General features: G+C 41.0%; 1 long non-coding RNA gene across 1 annotated transcript; it reads right to left on the bottom strand.

Annotated features, from left to right (window-relative positions):
* Nucleotides 1–10,000: 10,000 nt before the first annotated feature.
* On the bottom strand, nucleotides 10,001–12,014 carry LOC136451770 (uncharacterized). The gene is made up of 5 exons (XR_010758642.1): nucleotides 11,850–12,014; nucleotides 10,962–11,080; nucleotides 10,628–10,846; nucleotides 10,403–10,521; nucleotides 10,001–10,325 (listed from the first exon to the last, which is right to left on the bottom strand). It is a non-coding gene; the product is annotated as an uncharacterized lncRNA (long non-coding RNA).
* Nucleotides 12,015–12,248: the final 234 nt, after the last annotated feature.

Here is a 12,248-nt window from a genome sequence, read left to right as displayed (position 1 = left end):
TGTGATCTTGATTTCAAGTGCATATTTGGTGTGGATGATATAGAGATTATAAGTGTAGATGGCTCTAACTTGATATTCAAAGGATTTAGATATGAGAATCTATACTTGGTTGATTTCAATACTAGAGAAGCTCAATTATCAACGTGTTTGATCACAAAATCTAGCATGGGTTGGTTATGGCATAGAAGGCTTGGTCATGTTGGAATGAAATAATTGAACAAGTTGATTAAGCATGACTTAGTTAGAGGCTTGAAAGATCTCACATTTGAGAAGGATAAGCTATGTAGTGCATGTCAAGCTAGAAAATAAGTTGGTAACACACATCCTAAGAAAAGCATGATGAGCACATCTAAGGCATTTGAGTTGATGCACATGGACTTGTTTGGACCAACCACATATACTAGCATTGGTGACAAGAGTGATGTGTTTGCAATATTCAAATCTTTTGTCAAGGGTGTTCACAATGAGTTTGAAACAATAATCAAGAAAGTTAGAAGTGACAATAGAAGTGAGTTCAAGAACACAAGAATTGATGAGTTATGTGATGAATTTGGAATTAGACATCAATTCTCAGCCAAGTATACTCCTCAATCAAATGGGATAGTTGAAAGAAAGAATAGAACCTTAATTGATACGGCAAGATCAATGTTGAGTGAGTACAATGTGAGTCATTTATTTTGGGCCAAAGCAATCAACATGGCTTGCTACTATAGCAACCGACTCTATTGTCACCCCATGATGGAGAAGACACCTTATGAGCTATTGAATGGAAGAAAGCCCAACATAGCATACTTTCGGGTATTTAGTTGTAAATGCTATATATTGAAGAAAGACACTAGATTGAGCAAGTTTGAAAAGAAATATGATGAAGGTTTCTTGCTTGGTTACTCCACTACTAGCAAGGCTTATAGAGTTTGGAATTTGGCTAGTGGTACTCTTGAGGAGGTTCATGATGTGGAGTTTGATGAAACAAATGGTTCCCAAGAGGAAGATGAAAATCTAGATAATGTGAAAGGAACTCAATTGGTCAAGGCAATGAGAAACATGGACATTAGTGAGTTAAGGCCTAGAGAGGTGATTGATGTTGAAGATAACAAGAATCAAGTGCTCTCTAACTCAAATATGCAAGCTAGTGGTTCTCATGATCAAATCCAAGTAAGCACTATTGATGGCAATGTGCAAGATCAACAAGTGGCTAGTTCATCATCTCAACCAAGTGATCAATCAAATGCTAGCAATCAAGTGCAAGTGCTTCAACCAATCAATGTTGCAAGAGATCATCCATTGGACACTATTATTGGTGATATTTCAAGAGGTGTGCAAACTAGATCAAGATTGGCTTTATTTTGTGAGCATTTCTCATTTGTGTCATCCATGAAACTTAAGAAGATAGATAAAGCTTTGAAGGATGTTGATTGGGTCAATGCTATGCATGAAGAGCTAAACAACTTCACAAGAAACCAAGTATGGAAGTTAGTTGAGAGGCTGAAGGATCATAATGTGATTGGAACCAAGTGGGTCTTTCAGAACAAGCAAGATCAAGATGGGATAGTAATAAAGAACAAAGCAAGATTAGTGGCTCAAGGTTATACTCAAGTTGAGGGTCTTGACTTTGGAGAAACATATGCTCCGGTTGCAAGATTGGAAGCAATTAGGATCTTGTTAGCCTATGCTTGTGCCCACAACATCAAGTTGTACCAAATGGATGTGAAGAGTGCATTTCTCAATGGGTACATAAATGAGCTTGTGTATATTGAGCAACCTCCCGGTTTTGAAGATGAAAAAAAAACCCAACCATGTTTACAAGTTAAGAAAGGCTTTGTATGGATTGAAACAAGCACCAAGAGCATGGTATGAGAGATTGAGGGATTTTCTACTCTCTAAGGGATTGAAGATGAGAAAGGTTGACACCACTCTCTTCACCAAGAAGCTTGGAAATGACTTGTTTGTAATGCAAATCTATGTTGATGATATCATATTTGGGTCAACAAATCAAGATTTTTGTGAGGAGTTTGGCAAGATGATGGCAGATGAGTTTGAGATATCCATGATTAGAGAACTTAGCTAGTTCCTTGATCTTCAAATCAAGCAAATGAAGAATGGCACATTTATGAGTCAAGGCAAATATATCAAGGACATGCTCAAGAAGTTTGGAATGGATGATAGTAAAGCTATTAGTACACCAATGGGGACAAGTGGAAGCTTGGATAGTGATACAAGTGGCAACATGATGGATCAAAAGATGTATCGGTCTATGATTGGAAGCCTACTCTATGTGACTGCATCAAGGCCGGATGTGATGTTTAGTGTATGCATGTGTGCTAGATTTCAAGCCTCACCAAAAGAAAGTCATTTGAAGGCAACTAAGAGGATATTAAGATACTTGAAGCATACACAACATGTTGGATTATGGTATCCCAAAGGAGCAAGATTTGAGTTGATTGGATATTTGGACTCCGATTATGCGGGATGCAAAGTTGAGAGAAAGAGCACATCAAGTACATGTCAACTATTGGGAAGATCACTTGTATCTTGGTCATCAAAGAAGCAAAATAGTATAGCACTTTCAACCGCCGAAGCAGAGTACATCTCGGCCGGTAGTTGTTGTGCCTAATTACTTTGGATGAAGGCTACTTTAAGTGATTTTGGAATTATGATCAAGCAAGTGCCATTGCTATGTGACAATGAGAGTGCCATTAAACTCACAAACAATCCGGTTCAACACTCAAGAACAAAGCATATAGATGTCCGTCGTCACTTCATAAGAGATCACCAACAAAAAGGGGACATTTGCATAGAGAGTGTGGGCACCAAAGATCAACTTGACAACATATTTACCAAGCCACTTGATGAAAAGAGATTTTACAAGCTAAGGAATGAATTGAACATACTTGACTTCACCAATATGTATTGATGCAACCCCATTATATGACATGCCTCTCCTTTGAGCAATACAAGGTATAAATTGATTGGCATGACATACATCCTTGCTAAGGACATGATTAGTGCATCTAGACATATTTCACATTTGAAAAGGCTCATTCATGATAATCAAATGAATTTGATGCTTGTATGGTACCACTATTGCTTGTATGCTTGAAATAATCTAGTGGTAGCATATGACATGATTGTGGACTTGTAAACCTAGTGTTTGATCTACAAAATAAGCTATAAGTGATTAACTCAACATGGTACAAGATAACCCTTATTTAGAGGTGTGAAGAAGCTTGTCCTTGGATCAAACCGAGTTAAATATCTTTTGCAAATAATCTAGATTGAACCAAATTGAAAAATGATCCTCATTTCAAATGGTTTCACCCCAACCTATCTATACTTTAAGTCTTTGTGGTCATTGATGACAAAGGGGGAGAGAAACAAAGATAAGTGATAGGGGGAGAAATAGTGTAGAGAGATAAGATATGACAAAGGAAGGGGATCAATTAAAATCTTGAGCACACAAATAGGGGGAGCAAGCTCATGAACTTGTATGGTGCATTTGAATGTGCATTTCATATGTTTGCTTGCATGGCACAAGTTTAAAATTTCAACATCCATGCTTGTGTGATGTATGCTAGTTGTAGGTTTGAATGATAAAATGAAAAACTAGCATGCATAGGATATCTAATGATTTCATTTCCAAGTATTTACAAGTGGTATCTAGCTATCAAGTGGTATCTAGCTAAACTGCTAAAGTAATTAGACTTATGTTCATCATATGGAAACTAGACCCTTACTTGTAATATTGATCTCATGGGGTATTATAGTTTTTATGTATGTCTAGTTACTAATGGTGCTAAGGATGGTATAATGGTGCACTCCGATTGGTATCACGCTTCAAAGGTCCATCTCTTATACCTTAGCATCATTTGGTAGAAATTGTCTCCTATATTTCCTATCCAAGCATATGTGTAAAGCTACAATCCAAACTCTTAGCACATATGTAGGGGGAGCAATTGCTACCATACAAAGTTCATGAAACTTGTCCATATCCTTTACACATGGTAAATATGCTTGGGCAAGCAACATGAATTCAATTGAATCTTATTTCATATCTTTGTGTAAGGGTTGTCATCAATTATCAAAAAGGGAGAGATTGAAAGCTCTAGTTTGGTTTTGGCTAATTGATGAAACCCTAAGTGCTAACCTAGTTTATCAAAGTGATTATGAGATAGGTAGCACTACTCCGAGTGATGAAGCAATGACAAAGATCATGACAATGGTGATGGCATAGTTATGATCAAAGGCTTGAACTTGGAAAAGAAGAAAGAGAAAAACAAAAGGCTCAATGCAAAGGTATAAAATGTAGGAGTTATTTTGTTTTAGTGATCAAGACACTTAATGAGTGTGATCACATTTAGGATAGATAGCCATACTATTAAGAGGAGTGAAACTCGTATCGAAATACGGTTATCAAAGTGCCATTGGATGCTCTAATTCATTGCACATGCATTTAGGATCTAGTAGAGTGCTAACACCCTTGGAAATATTTGTGAAAATATGCTAACACATGTGCACAAGGTGATACACTTGGTGGTTGGCACAATTGAGCAAGAGTGAAGGAGATAGAGATGATAGAGGGTTAGTCTTGCTGTTTTACAATTGACCGGACGCTGGTCTCAGGGGGACCGGTGCGTCCGGTCAAGCGTGGCAGTGATGACCTAGCATTGGTCATGTGACTAGACGCTGGAAGGATGCGTCCGGTCAAAGCTGACGTAGCTGCACAGAAGTCCGGGTAACTGACCGGACGCTGGATGTGTTCGGTCAAGATTTGTCGTCTTTAGGAGCTTACTGGAAATGACCGGACTCTAGGTGTTCAGCGTCCGGTCACTTATGGCAGAGCGTCCGGTCAACTATTGACCGTTGAGATCAGACGACTCCTATTGAACACAAGATGACACGTGGCCGCCATCGGGCGACCGGACGCTGAGCCCTACGTCCGGTCAGTAGGACCAGAGCGTCCGATCACCCCGATCAGTACCTAGTGAAGGGGTACAATGGCTCTATTTTGTGGAGGCTTCTATTTAAGCCCCATGGCCGGCTCAAGCTCACCCTCTTGCACATTTTCATTGACATAGCAACCTTGTAAGCTTAGCCAAAGCACTCCCACTCATCTCCATCATTGATCCATCATCTTTGTGAGATTAGGAGAGAATCCAAGTACATTGCTTGAGTGATTGCATCTAGAGGCACTTGGTATTCGTGTTGCGCTATGGATTTCGCTTGTTACTCTTGGTGGTTGCCACCGCCTAGACGGCTTGGTGCAGCGGTGGAGGATCGGCATGAGTTGGTGATTGTTCGTGGCCGCCTTCGGTGATTGTGAGGGGAGTTGTACCTTCCCTGGCGGAGTGCCAAAAGGTAACTCTAGTAAATTGCTCGTGTCATTGAGTTACCTCACTTGTGGATATGTTCTTGTGGTGTCCAATCGTGTGGACGAGGTTTGTGAAACACCTCTTAGTCGCCGAACCACCAAGTGTTGGTCAACACAACGAGGATGTAACGTGTTGGCAAGCACGTGAACCTCGGGAGAAAATTGGTTATCCCTTGTCATTTGTTTTCTCCCGGTGATTGGCATAATCTTCATCTTGTGATTGGTTCATTCCTCTATATGGCGGTATAATCACCCTACTCACTCATTTATATTCTTGCAAACTAGTTGTGGCAAGCTCTTTAGTGTAATTAGAATTGAGAGCTTGCTTTGTTATTTTAAGTTCATCTAGTGAAGCTCTTTAGAGTAGCAAGTTTGAGAGCTCTTAGTGAGTAGTATCTTTGCGAGTTGGGTGCCTAGTAATTATTGCTATCAGAATTGTTGGATAGGTGGCTTGCAACCCTTGTAGAGCTAGAGCAAGTTTGCATTTCGCCATTTGTCATACTAATCAAATTGCTCTAGTTGATTTATAGAATTTAAATAGGCTATTCACCCCCCGTTAGCCATATTAGGACCTTTCAACGACCGATAGCCAGAACCCATATCGGCAACTGAGAAACCAAAATCATGAAAAATATACAGGATGACATTAGTCAGTCTGAACATAATATACTATTATTCTATAGAGATCGGTAGGCAATTAAAGATTTAAAGTTATCCGCGTGCTCTATGCCTCTGTAATGTTATTTTGATGACGTCATGTGAGGCCTCTAAAATAACTACAACACCTACATTGTTAATTTGTTAGCATAGATGACTGCAAAATTGATGCCCGTGCGTGGCCACGTGCTAACAAAATTTGAACTGCAGTATACGGTGATAGATCGTGATGCAAATCAAACCACCAAAATGAGATCATGTTTTGGTTGCTATCATGATACCTTAGAACGCCGGTTCAGTGGCTTTTGGGCAGCGTACATTTCCCTTTTGGTTTGGTAGTCCGTAGTAGCACAGCAACAGCAACAGGGAACAACACACGGGTAGGCAGATCAAAGGGGCAAGAAGGGCCAAAGGGGAGCAGAGGAGCTTTTGGCTCGTCTTTCGCTGCGTCGTCCGCTCTCTTTTTACCGCCTTTTGTGCGCATGCGCACAGGGTCCATCATCCATCGTGCCTCTCTCCCTCGGGCGACCGAGAACCCGATGCGGTGCGAGACGAGAGGGAAGACGTAGAGCCCCACTGTTTGGATTTCCTCCGGCTTGAACCATGCCATGGCCGTAGTATGGCTCTGGCAGCGGCTCTCCACAGTAGCAGACGATTGGGCCGTGGGCGGACAGGCCAGAGGTGGCAGCGGCACAACATCAGAGGGAGAGCACCAAGCCGTGCCCTATTCACTTGATTTATAAGTCATATTTTTTTAGCCAATAAATAATATTTTTCTCTCATAATAAATCAACCAGCAGTACTTTTCAGTTATAGTTTATCAGCTAAGCTAACCGGACACCCGGTCGGCCCTGGTAATGCCGTTTTAAAATCTGTGCCTCAGTTGCTTGGACGACGGATGTGGATGGCACACCGTACCGTAATCTCACTCTCTCCCCCTCTCTCCGGAGTACAGTAATAGTAGTGTCGTTTGTCGCCTAGTAGTGTTTTGTCAATTTTTTTTAGACATTTAAAGATTTTAACAACATGGTACGTGTATTTTTCTCTAGATGTAACCGGACTTGACGTTTGATCAGGTCGCTCACAGTTGATTTGATATACTACTGGCTCCGTCCCCCAAAAAATGGATACGATTCCAGGACGGTGTCACGTTTAAGTGCCTTAAATTTGATGGATTATAGATAAAAAGTGTCACATTTAAGTAACTTAAGTTTGATCGATTATAGATAAAAAAATATTCATATTTATAATATCAAATAAATATTATTAGATTAATTATGAAATGTATTTTTATAATAAATTAATCTAAAGTTATAAATGTAAATATTATTTGCTAACAACTTGATCAAATGTGAACCACTTTTTGTGACACGTAACTCATAGTTATATTCTTTTGCTACTCAAAACCTCGTGATTTGCCATGAGCACCTGCAAGCAAGTAATAATAGTACAACACGTATCGGATACTGTACAGCGGACTGGGGAATTGCGTCGATAGAGCCATACGGTCTGTTCGTTTGTTGGTTTCAGTCAACCCAAACCAGCCAGTCAACAGTGTTTTTCTCTCACAATAAATCAGCACCAGCCAGCCTAAACCAACCCAGAAACCAACCAGCGAACAGACCGATAGAGGAAGAATTGCAGCACGTGGAGCCCACCACAGGATAGGATAGCAGGGCGCTGGAGGAAGAGGAATGGAGTCGGCTTCATGAAGACAGCAGTCACATGCAGAGCGGAGATAGGAAGCAGCAGCGTCCGCGTGATGACTGGCGACTGATGAGGATGAGTTTCCCGCCCCGGATGCCGTGCCCTCGCCTACCGTGCGGACACCGGACACGACCGTATAGTTATGCGCTGCTGCTACTGCTGGTCCAGCTACAGCCCGCCAAGCCAAGGAGGGCGCAAGACTGTAAAAGGCCCCGTTGGTGACAGAAATTTGGCTTATACCAAGTGCCTGTTTAGTTCTCTTTCATTTTGCAAAAATTTTCAAGATTTTCCATCACATCGAATCTTTAGAGACATACATAAAGCATTAAATATAAATAAAAAATAAAACTAATTACACAGTTTAGACGAAATTCACGAGACGAATCTTTTAAGTCTGTGTTACCGTATCATTTCGCTAAAAATTTCGTCAACTAAACAAGGGCGTGCCGCATACCAGGACGAAAATCAGGAGCCGGACCCCCGGACCCGGGTCGTACCGTACCTGTCACATCGAATGTTTGTGGCCTGTGCATGGAGCATTAAATGTAGACGAAAAGAAAAACTAATTGCACAGTTTGGTGAAAAATTGCGAGACGAACGTTTTAAGCCTAATTAGTCAATGTTTAGACACTATTTGCCAAATAAAAACGAATGTGCTACAGTAACCCCAAATTCCAAATTTCGCGAACTGAACACGAGCGGAATATAGTACGTACTGCTCGTCGACTCCGTCATCCATTGGCTAGCTCCATTATATCTCCACTGCGTCCGGTTAACAATAGCGCCCTGCGCTTGGATCCGGCTGACGACATGGCACGTGTGAGACGGTGGCGCGAATTTTAATTATAATAATGGCTGCCTGGTCCTGGGCCTATAGCTGCCCGGTGTGGCGGTGCTAAGGCTGGACGAAAAACTTGAAGCTCGTTAGTTTGTTCGGCTTGTGGTTGGCTCGACTCAGCTTGGCTCGGCTCGTTAAGATAACGAGCCGAGTCGAGCCAAGATTTTAGCTCGTTAGCTATAATAAGCCAACTTGAGCCAGCTTGCGAGTCGCTCGCGAGCTAAACGAGCTAGGCTTTTAGGAAAAAAAATATCATTTAAGGTAGTTAGATACATGAATACTATAATATTTTATTATACTTGTATATATATTAGCGCATATTAATTTTTTTATTTGATTTAAGGTTGTTAGATTCATTTCTTTTGTATTATTATTATTCTCAAACTTTAGATAAATGTAAATATTATATTTTGTGTATTTTTTATACCTGGCTCGCGAGCTTAATAAGCCAACTCGAGCTTTTAACGAGTCGAGCCGAGCTGGCTTTCTGGCTCGTTAGGATAACGAGCCGAGCCGAGCTAGCTCGTTATCTTAACGAGCCAGAACGAGCCGAGCCGAAACGAGCCGAGCCGGCTCGTTATCCAGCCTTAGGCGGTGCCCGTGCCGGTGCCGGTGGGTAAAAGAGCAAGAGCGTGCAGGGCGGAGAGCGCGGCGTGGTAGCAATAGATGGGATAGGACCCGTGGTGTCCAGGTGCAGTGTTTACAAGGAGGGGGCAAGGCTGCTCCGTGCTCCCTCTCCCGTGTACGGCCCTTTTCGCCTGGAGGAATCGAGAGAGCAACGCTGCTCCGTGCTCCCTCTCCTGTGTACGGCCCCTTTCGCTCGGAGGAATTCGGAGGAATCTGAATAAATTTGAAGAAATTTGTGAGAGGAAAATACTGTTCCGGATAAAAAAAAGGGTAAAGTACACTTTACAACCCTCAACTTGCACCAAAGTTCGATTTTCAACCTTCAACTATGAAACCGGTCAAGAAACACCCTCCAACTATCAAAACCGAACGAATTTGGTCCTCGGCCGGTTTCAAAAGCGGTTTTCTATTTTTGGGAGGCGCTGAAATTTTAAATTATTTTTTGAGCATCTTAACGTCTTCAAATGAAAAAACTCAAAACTACAAAGTTGTAGATCTCATTGAGCTCTACAATTTACATATAAAAATTATCTTCATCTGACATCGTATCGAAGGGTTTTCTATTTTTTAAAATTTGAGTCTCATCACGCGATAAAATATGGTGCTGAAATTTTATATTATTTTTTCGAGCATCTTACTGTCCTCAAATGAAAAAAATTAAAACTATAAAGTTGTAGATCTCATCGAGGTCTATAATTTACATATAAAAATTATCTTCATTCGACATCGTATTGAAGGGTTTTCTATTTTTTGAAATTTGAGTCTCATCACGCGACAAAACAGTTTTGAAACAGTTTAGATAGGTGAGAAAAGAAAACACACACAAACACATGGAATATCCATTACTAATAACAATTATCCTCTTATCAACACAAGTGGGAAACACCCCGACACAACAAACAGTCACATTTCTACAGGAGCCCAAGTCCACAGTATTTTTTTACATGACAAGCAACACAGTATTTGTTGAACTGAATAAAGAAAAGCAAGAAGTGAACTAACCTTGAGTCCACCTTTCTCCTCATCAACTTGGACTTTGAAGAGACCCGTCAATGGCCTGCCGCCGACGCCAACAATAACAATATCAGCGTCGAGAACACTTCCATTCTTCAACTTCACTTTGGTGACCTAGCATTCATTAAGGTGAACGTTAACATTCAGAGCACACATTGCGAAACTGAATTTGCAGAGTGTTCAGTGCTCACATCTCCGTTGGCATCAGCGTCGAAACCAACAGCAACAGTGCCCTTCACAATCTTGATTCCTTTGTTAGTGTAGTAGCCCTCATAAAAATGAGCAATACCAGCAGTGAAGAGACGGGGCACTACAAGAGATCGAGTTCAAGATGTAAAGAAAAAGTCAGTTATTGTTTCAGATTAATTCCAGAGAATGGAACATGCGTGATAAGCTTTCAGGTTAACGGGACATACTGCACCAGGGTTCAGGTTACACCATGGTCACATCAAAGTTGTTGACTTTCAAGGCTGCGCTAAGCTCAAGCCCTATGTAACCACCTCCAACAATCACAGCCTTTCCATCCTTCTTTGCTTGCACAGCTGCAACCAACTTGTCGGCATCTGCAATATCCCTTAGATACAAATGTTGTTGGATTCTGCTCCTTGAACACCAAAATCAGTGAGCTTTATGACCTGAACACAAAGACAGAATATATCATGAGTAACCCAGGAAACAAGTTCCCATTGAAAAAGTTACGTAAAAGGCAATCTCCTATGTTTTAGGAGAAAAATTGCAGTGAGAACTAACCGAGGAACCAGTAGCAATGAGCAAGGTCTCATATGTAAATGTATCCCCAGCTGCACTGGTCAGAGTCTTTGAGGCAAGGGAAGCCTTCACAATCTTAGTGCTCAGGATCAGTTCAATGACTGAAAACAAACATAATCAGCTCATGATCAGAACTATGATAAAGTAATGCCTTTTACACATGTTTGTTCAAGCTGTCAGATAGACTACTCCAGAGGCCAGCTGCTAAGTAAGGTGGCATACTATATTCAGGACCCCCAAACACAATAAATAAAGAACACTTGATCCTGGAGATGAACATTTCCCCAGCTAAGCAGGCACAATTCAACATGCATTTTAAATCTGTCATAGTTGCAGCTGAGTGCAAAACTCATCATGTTTATCAGAATAGTCATAGTTAGTACTATCCCGACAATGGAACTACAAGTGCAGGGATATTGATCAATTTGAGTGTAAAAGAAAAAAAATATCAAAATACCTGTGCACATATGAAATATTCAATAAGATAATAAGACATAAAAAGTATCAATCCATGCTGCATGCTCAAATTTCCCTCAGGATGTGCCTAGGCTTGCTACTTGTCCTTAAACCTACATCTCAATCACCTCCAGTTGACCGGTTATTATCATAAATAATTATAGAAAATCTATATGAACTTGAGTTACAGCACACACTGTTCTAATCCCAATTTTTTTACAATACAAACAAATGAACATAGTATCATTAGGAAAAGAAAAGAAGCACAAATCAAATTGCTCAAGTGCATCAAGTCACACGATAATCAAGTGACTGTAAGTATATGACCTGAAAATGCAGTGATAGTAAATAAAGAGCACCGAGCACATTAATTAATCGAAGAAAAAGAAACAGGAGCATCCAACGGGGCATTACCTCAAACACCTGTTGTGCATCCAGAACAGGAGCTCCACTCCCAGAGGAGAGATCCCACAAGCAAATCTTCTTATCATACGAGCCGCTCAGCAGCCACCCCTCCTTCATCGGGCTCCATGACAAGCCATAACCCTCCGCCTCATGCCCCCTGAGCACAACATCGGCGCCGCTAGAATGGATATAACTTTATTTGCGATTTTTCATGCCTACCCACTACTACATCTATTTTCTGTTTCCACAACAATTAGAACAATGAGGATGAGAAAGAGCACTAAGAGAGTAAGGGAGTAGGCTAGTGGGTCTTACAGGTCTGAACTTGTTGCCCAAGGACGCCATTGATGAAGGCAATGTTGGTACTGGATAGATTTGGATGTACATGGTAGAATTGAGAAAAAAAAA

Source organism: Miscanthus floridulus, chromosome 5 (genome assembly GCF_019320115.1).
Source record: "Miscanthus floridulus cultivar M001 chromosome 5, ASM1932011v1, whole genome shotgun sequence".
Taxonomy (NCBI): domain Eukaryota; kingdom Viridiplantae; phylum Streptophyta; class Magnoliopsida; order Poales; family Poaceae; genus Miscanthus; species Miscanthus floridulus.
This window is presented reverse-complemented; position numbering and strand designations above follow the sequence as displayed.